The 13451-nt window shown below is 42.9% G+C and overlaps 1 long non-coding RNA gene across 6 annotated transcripts in view; it reads right to left on the bottom strand.

Annotated features, from left to right (window-relative positions):
• Window positions 1-10164: 10164 nt before the first annotated feature.
• LOC108391481 (uncharacterized) overlaps window positions 10165-13451 on the bottom strand; it is a 41931-nt gene continuing 38644 nt past the window's right edge. Inside the window, exons 6-7 of one of the 6 annotated variants that reach the window (XR_012126086.1) lie at window positions 12801-12896; window positions 10165-11316 (exon numbers count right to left, since the gene is read on the bottom strand). This is a non-coding gene — a long non-coding RNA (uncharacterized lncRNA). The remainder of the gene's footprint in view (window positions 11317-12800; window positions 12897-13451) is intronic. The other 5 variants (XR_005055989.2, XR_005055994.2, XR_005055991.2 and 2 more) reach the window with 5 other exon arrangements.

Raw genomic sequence — 13451 nt, 5'->3', positions numbered from 1 at the left:
CATTTCTTGGCTATTGTATATAGTGCTGCGATAAACATAGGGGTGCATCTGTCTTTTTCAAACTGGGCTGCTGCATTCTTAGGGTAAATTCCTAGAAGTGGAATTGCTGGGTCAAATGGTATTTCTATTTTTAGTATTTTGAGGAACCTCCATACTGCTTTCCACAGTGGTTGAACTAATTTACATTCCCACCAGCAGTGTAGGAGGGTTCCCCTTTCTCCACATCCTCACCAACATTTGTTGTTGTTTGTCTTTTGGATGTTGGCCATCCTAACTGGTGTGAGGTGATATCTCATTGTAGTTTTAATTTACATTTGTCTGATGATTAGCGATGTGGAGCATCTTTTCATGTGCCTGTTGGCCATCTGTATTTCTTCTTTGGAGAACTGTCTGTTCAGCTTCTCTGCCCATTTTTTAATTGGATTATTTGCTTTTTGTTTGTTGAGGTGCATGAGCTCTTTATATATTTTGAATGTCAAGCCTTTATCGGATGTGTCATTTATGAATATATTCTCCCATACTGTAGGATGCCTTTTTGATGGTGTCCTTTGCTGTACAGAAGCTTTTCAGCTTGATATAGTCCCACTTGTTCATTTTTGCTTTTGTTTCCCTTGCCTGGGGAAATATGATCTTGAAGAAGTTGCTTATGTTTATGTCCAAGAGATTTTTGCCTATGTTTTTTTCTAAGAGTTTTATGCTTTCATGACTTACATTCAGGTCTTTGATCCATTTTGAATATACTTTTGTGTATGGGCTTAGACAATGATCCAGTTTCATTCTCTTACATGTAGCTGTCCAGTTCTGCCAACACCAGCTGTTGAAGAGGCTGTCATTTCCCCATTGTATGTCCATGGATCCTTTATCATATATTAATTGACCATATATGTTTGGGTTAATATCTGGACTCTGTATTCTGTTCCACTGGTCTGTGGCTCTGTTCTTGTGCCAGTACCAAATTGTCTTGATTACTGTGGCTTTGTAGTAGAGCTTGAAGTTGGGAAGCAAGATGTCCCCTACTTTATTCTTCCTTCTTCGGATAGCTTTGGCTATTTGGGGTCTTTTGTGGTTTCACATGAATTTTAAAACTATTTAAACTATTTGTTCCAGTTTGTTGAAGAATGTTGTTGGTATTTTGATAGAGATTGCATTGAATCCATAGATTATTTTAGGCAGGATGGCCATGTTGAAAATATTAATTCTTCCTAGCCAAGAGCATGGAATGAGTTTCCATTTGTTAGTGTCCTCTTTAATTTCTCTTAAGAGTGCCTTGTGGTTTTCAGGGTATAGGTCTTTCACTTCCTTCGTTGGGTTTATTCCTAGGTATTTTATTCTTTTTGATGCAATTGTGAATGGAATTGTTTTCCTGATTTCTCTTTCTGCTAGTTCATTGTTAGTGTATAGGAAAGCCACAGATTTCTGTGTATTAATTTTGTATCCTGCAACTTTGCTGAATTCAGATATTAGTTCTAGTAGTTTTGGAGTGGAGTCTTTAGGGTTTTTTATGTATTATATAATGTCATCTGCAAACTGTGACATTTTACTTCTTCTTTACCAATCTGGATGCCTTTTACTTATTTGTTTTGTCTAATTGCCGTGGCTAGGACCTTCAATACTATGTTGAATAATAGTGGGGAGAGTGGGCATCCCTGTCTTGTTCCCGATCTCAGAGGAAAAGTTTTCAGCCTCTCGCTGTTCAGTATGATGTTAGCTGTGGGTTTATCATATACGGCCTGTATTATGTTGAGGTACTTGCCCTCTATGCCCATTTTGTTGAGAGTTTTTATCATGAATGGATGTTGAATTTTGTTGAATGCTGTTTCAGCATCTATGGAGATGATCGTGTGGTTTTTGTCCTTTTTGTTGATGTGGTGGATGATGTTGATGGATTTTCAAGTGTAGTACCATCCTTGTATCCCTGTGATGAATCCAACTTGATCATGGTGTATGATCCTCTTGATGTATTTTTGAATTCTGTTTGCTAATATTTTGTTGAGTATTTTTGCATCTATATTCATCAGGGATATTGGTCTGTAATTTTCTTTTTTAGTGGGGTCTTTGCCTGGTTTTGGTATTAGAGTGATGCTGGCTTCATAGAATGAGTTTGGAAGTATTCCCTCCTCTTCTATTTTTTGGAAAACTTTAAGGAGAATGGGTATTATGACTCCTCTAAATGTCTGATAAAATTCAGTGGTGAATCCATCTGGCCTGGGAGTTTTGTTCTTGGGTAGTTTTTTGATTACCAGTTTAATTTCATTGTTGGTAATTGGTTTGTTTAGATTTTGTGTTTCTTCCTTGGTCAGTCTTGGAAGGTTGTATTTTTCTAGAAAGTTGTCCATTTCTTCTAGGTTATCCAGCTTGTTAGCATGTAGATTTTCATAGTATTCTCTAATAATTTTTTGTATTTCTGTGGTGTCCATTGTGATTTTTTGTTTCTCATTTCTGATTCTGTTTGTGTTTGTAGATTTCCTTTTTCTCTTAATAAGTCTAGCTAGAGGTTTATCTATTTTGTTTATGTTCTCAAAGAACCAGCTCTTGGTTTCATTATTTTTTTCTATTGTTTTATTCTCAATTTTATTTATTTCTTCTAATATCCTTATGCCTTCCTTTCCAAAGGCACAAAGTAGGCTATAATATTAATAGTTATTCTTCTAAACTCTCTATGCATATGCATTTGCCTACATTTCTCCAAAGAGTGTCTGTTTCTGGTCAAGAACTTGCCCTAACCCACAGCCTTGCTTCAGCAAGCGCCCCTGGGGTCAGCAGTGATTTCTGCATTGCCAAATCCAAAGGACACTTTCAATTTAAAAGACATTTTCAAAGCCTCTGTGCTATGTTTAATTATCTATCAAATCCCTATTATGGACTGAATTGTGTCCCTTCAAATTCATATGTTGAAGTCTTAACCCCTAGTACTTCAGAATGTGACTGTATTTATTTGGGGCCTTTGAAGAGGTAATTGAGTTAAAATGAGGTCATTAGGGTGGAGCCTAATTCAGTATGAAGGTGTCTTTCTAAAAAAGATCAGGACACAGGCACACCCGAGGGAAGGCCATGTGAGGACACAGGGAGAAGGCGGCCAGACACAAGCGGGGCGGGCGGCCTTGGAGGACACCGCCTGACAGCGCCTCCACCTTGGGCTTCCAGCCTCCAGCACCGTGAGGACTGTATTTCAGTTGTTTAAGCTGCCCAGCCTGTGGTCCTTTATAATTGCAGCCCTGGGAGACTAACAGCCTCCTTTTTTTCTCACTCCTGCCCAGATTACCAGAGCTCCAGAGTCCTGGTTCCCACTTTTCCAGTGGTTCTTTCTGGATGGCCTTGTTGCTCTTGGCCCTTCCCTAAATATTGGAGAACATCCGAGTTAACGCCTTCTCATTCTGTACGCTCTGCCCAGCAGATGTCACCTGCTCTTACTTTCTAATTACGTTGACAGTGACCAATTCTTTTGTACTTTGACTATGCTGATGGTGACCAGTTGAATGACTCCAGCCTAGTCCTCTCTTCCCAGCTCCATTTGTGTGCAAAATCATACATCTGTCCCTAATGCTCTTCGCATGGTTCAGATGCCACAGAGGGCACCACCTTCTCTCCAAACCGGCTCTGCCTCCTATGTTGTCTCTTGCATTAGGTTGCATACATCACCATCTTACTGTGCATTCATGCTAGAGACCTGAGAGCCAGCCTCCATCTCTCCCTTTCCTTTACTGCTGTGTATTACCTCCTGAATAAGGACTGAGCCCATTCTATCCTTTCCATGTTTACCGCTCTAGTCCTCACAGGAAGCCTCTCTTGCTTAGCCTGCTGCAGCACCTCCTAGTTGCTCTTTCTGCCTTCTGTCTCCACAAGTCAGGCCTGGTTGTGGCTGACTACATGATTGCCTCTTCCGTGGATAGCACCACACATCGTTTAGGACTCTGATCAGGTATCAGCTCCTCCAGAAAGACTTGTGGATCTACTTTGGCAGGCGGCACAGGGAGGGACTGACTGGGAAGGTGCTGTTTAATGTGGCTGGAAGGACGAGGAGGCATCCTGGGGTCTCTCAGAACACTTGTCCAGACTTCAAAAAAAGAAAATTCAAAATCAACTTCAGCTTTTGCCATTTTCCCAAAGGTGATCGGTAAGAGTTGTTTGGTTTATATGAAGTCATCTACTGCCACCTTATGGCAAGTAGTTGAAAAGAAACTCCCACGCATGAAATTCTAACTTCTAAAAAAGCCTGATCATCTCTGTGTCACAAGGGAAGGATTATTCTGTGCTCCATCTAAGAACACCGCCTCTTCTCGTGCGCTGGAAACTGCCCTCTCCGTCTTCCACCGCCATTTTCCCTCTCTCTACTGATTCATTCCCATCAGCACGCCAACCTGCTGATTATCATCCACTTGATAACAAAACGACGACAGCAAAACAAATACCTTAACTCAGCCTGGCACGTCTTTCTGGAGGCCACCCCATTGCTCGGTTCTCCTTTTTGGCAAACCTCTTTTCTATACTTGCTGCCCTCACTTTCTTCTCTTCTTTTCTTGTTCTCTCTCAAGTCCATTCCCAATCAGGTTTTGCTCTGACCTTGTACCCAAAGGGCTGGGTCAGGGCACTTAATGACTTCCATGTTGACATCCAATGGTCAAGTCTCAGTTCTCACTGTGACCCAACTGAGGTTGGACATTATTGCTGAGTTCCTTTGTGAAACACTGTTCTCACGTCTGAGACTCTATTCTCTCCTGGTTCTTTCTTCTACTCCACAGGTCATTCCTTCTCAGTGTGCATCCTGTTTCCTCCTGTTAACTCTAAGCTTTAAGCACTGGACTGCCCACAGCTCAGCCTCCTGGGCTCTTGCTTATGCACTTTCACCCCCTAGGCTATTCCATCTAGTCCTTCTATATCAGTACCACTCAGAAACTGATCACTCCAAATTACTCCAGCCTTACCTCCTGAATTCCAGACTTGACATTACCACTGTATGCCTGACAGGTAACTGAAGTCAAGAATCTTTAAAATCAAATTTGTGATTTCAACCCAATCACCTATCCTAACCAACTTTTCCCCTTTTCCCTCACCTCAGAAATTGCCATGTCATTCTTCCAATGGCTCGTGCTTCACTCCTTTTCTTGTGCCCACATCCAACCCATTAGCAAATCCTATTGACTTTATCTAGCGTTTTACCATTTCTGACCACCACCACCACTATCAGCCTAGTCCAAGCCAGCGTCACCTGAGACTAATAGAAAATCTTCCTACGAGGTCTCACTGCTCCCACAGTGACCCCTTATCGCTCATTTCTCCACCTAGGAGCCACAGATCCACCATGTTCCTTTGGACATGCAAGTAAAGCCATGCCACTTCTGTGCTTAAACCATCTAGTGGCTCCCTGTCTCACACGGGGTGAAATACAGAACTCCCCCTGAGACCTTCAAGGCCCTGCTTGCTGTGTGCTCACCCCTACTTCTGGTTTCACCACCTGACACTATCCCCCAGCTCACCCTGCTCCAGCTTCCTCAAGCACATGGGATTTGCTGTTCCAGAAAGAATCAGGTGAGCCTCCTGTTTATTTAGATGTACAGCAATGGGGCTGGGGCAGGGCCTTTTTGGTGACTTGATTAAGGCTACCCATCCCTCCATCACCAAAGTGTAGGAAGAGAAGGACCTTCCTGAGAAGAAAGAAATGGACACTCAGATCTTCTCCCTTTCGAGTTTGAAAAGGGTTTGGATGTCTACAGATCGAGGTGATTTTGGGCTGAGGCAGGTCTACAGGGAGAAGACACCTCAAAGGTCATCCGCAGGCTGCAGAACGCAGGGGAGTCCGGCCCAGGGTGTCATGGGGCAAGATTGCTGTGAAGGAGTGTTGGGTGGGGACGCCTCCCCATCTGGTGTGGGGTGCATGCTTGGTGGGGGGCGTTGGGAGTCAGGCTGCTTTGGGCATGGAGCCTCCTGGGTAGCGATATCCTTGCAAAGTGGGATTTTGCTGCCTTAAAGAATCGCTGCATATTGAAATCCACAGTAGCACCAATGATTTCTTTGAATCAGACAAGATGAGTACTTAATTGCAGCTCTTGTGATCCTCACTGCCTGCCTGGGCAGCTAATTCTGGAGCAGCTGCTTCTGGGGGCGGCTGTGGTTTCCTTCAGCCCCCAGGGCATTTGTCTCAGTTTGCTTCATGTGACTGGACAGGACAAGAATGGCTTTGGAGGCACTAATAAGCACTGGGGGGAGAGCAGGGGGTTGGATAATGCTAAGAGGTTGTTGGGAAGCGGCAAGCTGTCGATGTTGAACTTCCTGCTAATCTGGTGTGTTGCAGCTTGAGCCGGGTTCTGTTTGAAAGATAAATGTAATGCTGCCTTCTGTGTGCCCTAAGCTGGTTGGGCTGCTCGTTCCGGTGACGTAGCAGCCTGGTGTCCTCAGTTCTACATCTGCTGCTTCTGCGTGTCACATTGTCCTCTCTCTTGCCCGTGTCCCTGATTCCGATGGCTGTCCATCGCAGCCCACCTGGAAAAACTCAAGTCTTTCCCTCTGTTCCTACCCTTGTGCCCTAGAGAATGTCACAGACACCCCTGGCACCACCGGAGGTGTATGGACCCCAAGCACCACCCTCCATCCCTGTAACTTCCCTCTTTCTTCGCATCTTTCCTGCTTTCCTCAAGTGACAGCTTGACCACTTCCCCTTGACTCTGAAAATAGAAACCAACAGACAGAAACTTCTACCTCCCCCACCAAAGCTGTTCCCTTATCACTGTCTGAATGATAAAAAGTCGATCCGTTTGGACTGGGCTTGCACAGCTAGTCAGGGCAGAACTGGAATATGTCCTTGAGCAAACTGATTCCAGAGGGCCCAGCACCTGTTATGGTGCCTGGACCACATAAGCACTGAGGTACTGGGTAAAAATGTGTTAAATGGACAAATGCTGGGCATAGAAGCCACAGGGCATAAATCTGTAAAGAAGTAAAAAGCTAACCTTTTCAAAGAATATTGCTTCTCTCTCACTTACCAACTTTACATCTCCCTGTATGGCCCCGGAAGATGACTGGTTAGCCAGAGACGGGTAAGATTCCTCAAGGGAGGAACAACCTAAGACAGGCACAGTCGCAGGGGGGCCATCAGGTGAGAAATTGGGGACCAACAGAGGTGAGGCTCAGAACCTCACCACCCCTGTTTTGAGAGAAATCTTCCGCATCCGTGGATATTTTGTTGCCCTTGTCTAGCCTGGATTAACACTTAGTCTACAGGCACACACCTGATCATCTACATTTGCCCTCTTACAGCACTAAACTATGTTTTCTACCTTTATCTTGCATCTACCTACCACTTTGGCATTTTATTAAAAAAAAAATAATAATAAGGGAGAAATGTGGTATTCACATATAAATCAAGTATAAAAATCAAACGAATAATCATGTCTGACTTGATTGTTTACAGTTCATAATGCGTGATCAAAACCGAAAGTTTCTGTGATGACTGCCCTTGTACTGTTCACCATGTAAGAACTTATTCACTATGTAAGACCTTGTTCACCATGTAAGAACTTGTTTGTTATGCTTCAGAAGATTGGAGACTATTGAGATATAGGCTTGGGGTTGATTAATGACTGTGCATTGAGTCCCCTATACAGAATTTTATTGTTGTTAACAACCATTTGATCAATAAATATGAGAGATGCCCTCTCAAAAAAAAAATGTGTTAAATGAACCAATACATGAATAAATGAATCTGCAGAAATAAGGAGGTTGAACTCCAGCTTTAGATTAGAATGCCCGTCAACTCAGCATCAAACACAGGGGAAAATAACAATGATTTTCTGGGGGAGGAGGTGGTGATACACAGTTAATTTATATTTTTAAATTTTATTCTTCAAATACATAAATAATATCTACTAATTAAAAAACATGTGGACGATTCATAGAAGTATAAAGAAGTAAAATAAAACCACTAAGAAAACCAGTAAAACCTGTTACCTCTTGAAATCCAAGTATCATCGGGAAAAAGAGGCTTCTGACATTTACACCTCTGTCTGAATGAATTTCAGATCCCTTTTGAAACCAACTGCGGTGAACGTATAAGGCTAGCATGCTAACAGCTGGTCCTTCTCCCCACTCCAGTTGTCAAGGGGCCCAAATGGGGATTGAAGTATTAATTTTATTTGTGACAACAAACCAGGTGCCCACTGACCCTCAAAGTACCTGGCCTGCAATGCTAGATTGGAGAATGTACCTGTATCGCCCACACCCTTCTCCAGGTTGACCCTATGTGAACAGATAGGGAGGTCTGGCCTGACTCACCCACCCCACCAGTCAGAGTTCTCCAGAGAAAGAGAGCCAGGAGCATAGGTATATATTTATATAGGGAGATTTATTTTAAGGACTTGGCTCATGCTATTATGGAGGCTTGGCAAGTCCAAAATCTGCAGGGTAGGCTGGCAGGCTGGAGACCCAGTGAAGAGCCCGGGTTGCAGCGCGAGTCTGAAGGCCATCTGTTGGCTGGATTCCTCCTTGCTTGGGGAAGGTCAGTTTTTTAGTTCTATTAGGCCTTCGATTGATTAGATGAGGCCCACCTACATTATAGAGGACAATCTGCTTTACACAAAGTCTGCTAATTCAAATGTTAATCTCATCCAAAAAACACCCTCACAGAAACATCCAAAATAATGTTTGACCAAATATCTGGCCCAGACTGGTGACATATACAATTGACCATCACACTCACCTTGCTTCAGGTGTCAAAACTGGGGAATGATCTCCTTCCCATCCAGAGGCTGGAGGTGGAGGGCTCTCTGTCCTTGAACTCTGGCATTGTCAAGGGCTCAGACACAGTTGTTTTTAATACAGTATATTTCGGACCTTGGTCTAATGTGGGTCAGTCCCTATCTCCAGACAGCCAGATGCTGGGCAGTAGGATGCTGGAGCTGGAAGAGGGTGGGGGTTTCCTTCTGCTTGACCCCCGTCTGCCCATTTCTCGGGTGAGAGAAGGAGGCCCTTCTGCTCATTATGTCATCCACTTTGGAACATTCCTCATGCCCTGACCAGGATTTTACTTTCTCACCAGTATTAAGTTTGGTTTGTCCTCAGCTCAGATCTCATGCAAAGTTATAAGCGAATGATGCTTTGGCAGCATGAGACCAGTTAAAAAATGAAGAAGAGAGAGTTTACAAGAAAATCAGGATAGATTCTTCAAAAGGGGCTGATTTACACATCAAAGGATTAAAAGAAACCCTTGGGAGAACCGACCATGTCTGCCAATATTTTTGTAAAAATGTGCTGTAAAGAATGAAGGAGTGGTTATTACACAATCAGAGAATTTTATCAGAAAAATTATCCCTCTCCATAAATGCCTGATTTATTTCTTATTCATTGTGAAAAGTAGTTTATGGTTCAAATTTTAATGGAAATGCTGTTAGATATAATGTAAAAAATACTTATTTAATTTCATTTTACTAGATGAAATTCACCCCAAGCATTTTTTTCATTTCCTTGGTACCAGTTATCCTTGGATAAGGAAGACTGTTTTCCATATGCTGGGATGGGAAAAACCTTCCTAAGCAAGACACAAAATGCCAAAGAAAAAAGCCATCTTAACTGACCACTAAATATTTGATAATTTTGTGTGGGAGGCTGATAATAGACAAACAACTCACTGGGTGAAGATCTGTATAATATGTATGTTCACTAAAGGTTAATAGCCATGATATGATATGTAGAAAATAAATACAGATTAAAAAGAAAAAGAAAAGCCACCCAGTGACAAAATAGGCAAAACAAATCTGGGAATGGATATCCACCCTTAATGGTAATCAGGGAAGTGCAAAATTAAACATCAAAACACCATTTCAACCTATAAATTGCTAAAGATGTAGAGATAACTTCAGTAGTGGTGCAGGTGCAAATAAATACATGTTCTCAATGTGTTTTTGCCCTTTTGGAGATGCAGGTTAATAGGATGTAGCAAAATTTAAATAAAATAATGTTTGCCTTTTAATATAGAAATTTCACTTCTAGGAATAGAAATCTACCTCATAGAAATGCTCACATGTGCTCACACAGAATTAGCTACAAGTTGTTTGCTAAACTATAATAGAAAAATTGGAGATACTGCTATTACTGTGAATAATGGCTAGTACTTCTCTAAGTCTCTGGGAGAAGTGCTTGTCTAAATGCTTTATGTAAATGAGCTCAATCTCTATGATAACCCTGTCAGTGTTTTTATTATCCCCATTATACAGATGAAAGAGCCGAGGCAAAATGGTGAAGATGCAGTTTATTCAAGGCCTCACAGCTAGCAGGAGGCAGAATTGTAATGTGATGTGAGCCCAGGGGGTCTGGTCTGAGTCTGTGTTCAACGTCACTTGCTATACAACCTGTATCCAGCATAGAATTGGTTAAATCAATCTAGAAAGTCCTTACAAGGAATACCAAGGCATATTGTAAAATGAGACAAAAGGGTGGTGGTGTGATCCCGTTTATGAAATATACAACCATGTATATGGTGTGTGTGGGTGTGTGCGTGGGGTGTATGCGTGTAAATACACGGATGAAGGCGAACTGGAAGAAACAAACTTATTAGTGTTACATCTGCTAAGGGACATGCGGCTGGGGGCAGGTGATGGGGGTTCTGGTATAGGGAGACTTTTCATTTTTACTTTATAAATCTTTGAATTGTTGATTTTTAAGGTGATATATTTATTACTTGTATAATTTCAAGTTGTAGGAACCAAACACGAAGGGGTTGCAGGTACTTCTGATCTGGTCTGTAAATAGTCTAGTCTGAGGCTCAGTGATTGTTTCGAGTTTGGTCAGAGGGTGAACAGCAGTCCGAAGGCAGAGGCCCAGGAGCTGCAGCGGTGGGCTGGCACCTCTCTCCATGAGGCAGGCCTTCTGCGCTGGACTCACCCCTCCCTGGCCAAGGAGATAAGAGAGAAAATAGGGTATTTCTCACCTGTCTCTCTCTCTCTCTCACACACACATGATTTATGAGAGGCCGCTTTTATGAATGCAGTGTTTATTTGTTTAAATAAAGATGTATCGGAGGAACATGGCATCGGGGTGTGCTCTGAATAGGGTAATGACATGCTTAATATGATTATCTCTTTATGGACTGGCAAACCCAAAGTCATTTACAATGCCTTCCTCAACTATAGAATTTGAAGTCTAAAAAGACTCACTTTCCCAGACTCCCTTGCAGCTGAAGGGTGACTATGACCCAGACCTGGTCTATGAGATGTTCGTTGATATCACTGATTGGACTTCAAGGAAGCTTCTTGACGGTGCAGTCCAGACTGGAATGACCTATCTGCTGCTTCTTCCTCCTTCCTGACCAGACCACAGACGTCTGTAAGTCTAAGGATGAAAGTCACACACTGTTAGTTTCCTGGGGCTGCTGTAACAAATTACCACAAATTGGGTGGCTTAAACAACAGACATTTATTCTCTGACAGTGCTAGAGGCTAGAACTTCAAAATCAAAGTGTCAGCAGGGGCATCCTCCCTCTGAAGGCCCCAGGGGAGGATCCTTATTCCTTTTTTCCTAGCTTCTGGTGTTTCTGGTAATCCTTGGCCTTCCTGGGCTTGAAGAAGCTTCACTCCCATTCTGCCCCTGCTGTAACATGCCATTCTCTCTGGGTCTGTGTCTCTTCTCCTCTCATATGGGAACCAGTCGTGTTGGATTTAGAGTCCACCGTATTCCAGTATGACTGTCTCTTAACTTGATTACATCTGGAAAGACTGTATTTCCAAGTGACATCATATTCACAGGTACTAGGGATTAGGATGGTAATACCATTTTTGTCATAAAACACACTAAGAATAAAGATGGATGCCCCTGATAGCTCTGTGGAACCACTATTCACCTTGGACAGCTGACCTGTGCCTTCTTATGAGAAGCTCTTGTTTAGGTTTTATTTTCCTTGCAGTAGCACATTCCTAACTGACACATTTCTAGTTGTCATACCTATTCATCTATCCATCCATCCATCCATGTAGTCAGCCAATTTTTGGAAGATTCCTATATTATTCTAGGCAGGGAGCTAGGCTATATCTTACTTAGAATTGAGCCTTTCACAGAGAGAGTACTTAATATTTATTTGTTCAGTACATGCATGGAAGACCAATTCCTTTGCTTTCATGGAACTTATAGTTTAGAAAGTACACACAAAAATAGACAATTAAAGCAGAGAGAGAGAGACTAAATGTGATGGGGCTTGTACCTAACTCAGACTTGGGGTTTAAGGGAGGTTCCTTGTGACAAAGGTGGTGGGGGTATGTAGAGTAGCTGAAGTATGCGTTTAAGTAACTGAGAAAATGTTTATTATGACTGACCCATGGAGGCTAGGAAAAGGGGAAGGGTGGAGAGAGGGAATGGGAGATGTGTGTGTGGATGAATACCAGGGGCATCAGGAGAGATGAGGCTGGAGACACAAGCACCACGCTTGAGATCATTCTTTAATGTTTGAACCTGTGTGTGTGCTGAGTGGTGACTGTGAATGGTAGTTTTATATTTTGGAGTAGAGGGTCTGGCAGTGGGATGTCTTTTAATTTTTAAGTTACTGGCTGATATGACAGTAAGTACAATGCACAGCAGAAGAAAAAGGGCCTTAAGATGTAAACATCACTCTCTTGTGTTCTTAGCGATGCCCCTGGGAAACCCCTGATTCTTGGGTCTATAGTTTGGAAGCTCAAGTTTTGTATCTCATGTCGCATGTGTTAACACTTGAGGGCTGTGTCCAGTAGGGCTTGCCTTTGCACATCGCCCTCGTGCAGCTGTGTTTTCTGGGCGAGGCCCGTGGAGAGCTGGTTTAATGCCAAGTGCTCACTCCCAGAACTCACTCAGATTCTCGCCTTACAGCTGGCTTGCTGAGCAAACAGGCGTAGACAGCTTTCACCTCCACACACTTCTTTTCCTGCATCTCTAAGATTAACCTTCTAAAAGTTCATAGAAAAACAAAATAAATGCATGATGTCTTGTACATTGTAAGTACTAAAAACTGATTGAACAAATGTATACAGATTGAAGCACAAATACGATCCATGTCTTGGGAAGAGTCACTGCCTTCATTTTGAGGGGTGATCAGACAGCTGATTTTGTGGCTCTGTGGATGGATGAACGATCAGGCAGAGTCTGTGGCTCTTCTGGTCATCTCGGCTGGTACTGACCTAGATATGTAGCATTGGTGTGTTCCAGGCCTGGCAGGTGTTGAAAGCTGAGCAGTTCTTTAGAGGGTTCCCTGTGGGTTCTTGGGGAGCCCCGTCAACTCGGACCTCTTGTCTTCTTTCTCTTGATGTAGGTGGACAAATTTCTGTAATAGCTGGTCACTTGTGACCCCTTTGTGGTCCCTAGCATCTAGATGTACCCCTCTGGGCTCTTTCCATTAGGAGTCACCTTGCCCCTCTAGGGAAGCCCTTTACAGCAGCATCTAAGACAACCCCTGCCAGCTTTATCTCATGGCCATCCTTGGCCCATCACATATTCTTTACCAG

Source organism: Manis javanica, chromosome 16 (assembly GCF_040802235.1).
Source record: "Manis javanica isolate MJ-LG chromosome 16, MJ_LKY, whole genome shotgun sequence".
NCBI lineage: Eukaryota > Metazoa > Chordata > Mammalia > Pholidota > Manidae > Manis > Manis javanica.
The sequence above is the reverse complement of the archived record's forward strand: the minus strand, read 5'-3'. Positions and strand labels throughout refer to the sequence as shown.